The sequence below is a fragment of the Corvus kubaryi genome, unplaced genomic scaffold (genome assembly GCF_017639235.1).
Source record: "Corvus kubaryi isolate FWS band 111438036 unplaced genomic scaffold, C.kubaryi_AGA036_p1.0 65104, whole genome shotgun sequence".
Taxonomy (NCBI): Eukaryota; Metazoa; Chordata; class Aves; order Passeriformes; family Corvidae; genus Corvus; species Corvus kubaryi.
Genome location: NW_024581767.1, coordinates 93005 through 94944, shown reverse-complemented (window position 1 = coordinate 94944; position 1940 = coordinate 93005).

Genomic DNA, 1940 nt, shown 5'->3' with positions numbered 1-1940 from the left:
ACAATGAAGGCCAGGTTTTTTTTATTATTTTTCCTGGGAAAAGAGTTTGTATAGCCTAAGGGGGAATTTGGTGCCTGTGGGAAAGAGAACAGTGGGCTCAATTTACGAAATTTGTGCAGCTTTGTGAAGAGATAAGGGAAGAAGCAAGAGTGCACCCTGAACAACTGTAGCCCTGGGAGACTCTGCTAGTCTTGCATGAGGGTTTTCCCGTTCATAATTGTGCTTAAAAATCAAGCTGCGTGCACTGTTAGCTCTGCACGGGGAGGAGTCGAGCTTGTTCAGCCAGATGTTGATTTGCTCTAATAATTAAGCTTACCCGAGTCATGTAAAGGGGTGTCTCTGTCCTCATTAACTTGAAAAGGCAAGTGGTGTGCGTTTAGCCAGCCTGTGCCTTTGGGAGCCCATCCTCTGCACATCTGCTGTGAGCAGGCACTGCAAGGGAGCAGTGGCTGCTCGTGCCGCTGTTTGGAAGTGAGTATGGGACTCCTCAAACCCCCTTTGGGATTTGTATCAAGTGTTTTCTTGGTGGTAGTGTGTGCTGGGAGTGCTTGTTTTGCAGGCTGCTGCTGCGGCTCCACAAGTGGAACTGAGTGCTGGTCTTTTGGCTCTCATTTCTGGTAGTTCAGGATGCTGTTCGTGTTTCTCATCTGCTGTGTTCGGTATCCTGTCCATCTCAATGGTTTCCTTTTGAGTCAGCGTTGTGCATAAACATCCTTTATTCAACTAAAGGCTCACCTCCTTTTAAAAAGGAATGGTGAAACAATGTAGCTGTTGTGGAGCATGCAAAGTAGATGTCAAATGTGTAATCTGAATTTTTGCTCATGTCAACTGTTTTAAATGAATGTGGTGTATTCCTATGAAACAGACCAGACTGGGGCTGTTCCTTTTGCTCTACCCAGTATGTTGAAGGGGAGCAGAGTAACAAGAGCACCGCAACATCTTTAAAATAACACATCCATCCAAATTCCCCCCCAAGATTGTTGCTGCTCGCAGGCTCTTAAACAGCAGAGGAAATAAGAATACACAAGGAAACAGGATTAACACATGAAGCTTAGTAAAATTAGATGAAAACCAGAAACACTTTCTGTAATCACTTGGGAAAACCTACTGTAGAGAACAGGATCATAGAATCACTGTTTAAAGTGAGGATTTGGGGGATATTACTGGGACAAAATAGTCTAAACTGTTTTAAAAACACTTCAAGATAGAAAAATGAATTAGATTTCTTACTGGTGTGTGTTGTTGACCCTTAGCAAGGGGAAGCAATAGCTACTTCAGGAAGCTACAGGGCCTTGTAAATCAAGGTAATAATGAGACTTGAACCAAACATCCTTTTGATTGCTTTGCCTTTGTGTTTTATTTTTTTTGTTAATTTTCCTTGTCATTTTATGCTTTTGTTTTTTTGCTTGATTAACTAGGCTTTGGGCAAGATTTTTGCCCTTGCCTTGGATTTTTTTTTTCTTTTTTTTGACAGTTGTTATTTTTTTGTTGTTGCTCTGGATGCCTCTCAGGGTTTGGGTTACCCTGATGTGTATGTCCCTTGGTCACTTTACCTGTGCAGCCAACAAAGGTACATTCTTACTGGCTGAGCTTGATCCACAAGGACCAGGCAGGTTGTGCATTGACTTAGGTAACCTAAAGATCCCCATAATTTATGTGCCCTGTTTCTATGCTCCTGTGGTACAACCTCAGTCACACTGCAAATTTATTTCATAATTTTGCATTGTACACTGTACGAACTTAAAATTTCTTCCTTTTGCAAGGTGGTTTTTTGTGGGTTTTCTTTGTTGTGTTATTTTTTTTTGGTTGTTGTTTTTTTGTGGTGGTGATTTTCTTTTTTTTGTGTGTGTGTGGTTTTTTGTTTTGTTTTGATTTTGTTTTCCTTTTGTTTTGTTTGTTCGTTTCTGATGCCCCCTTGTCTCTCTTTTGTGTTTTGGTAG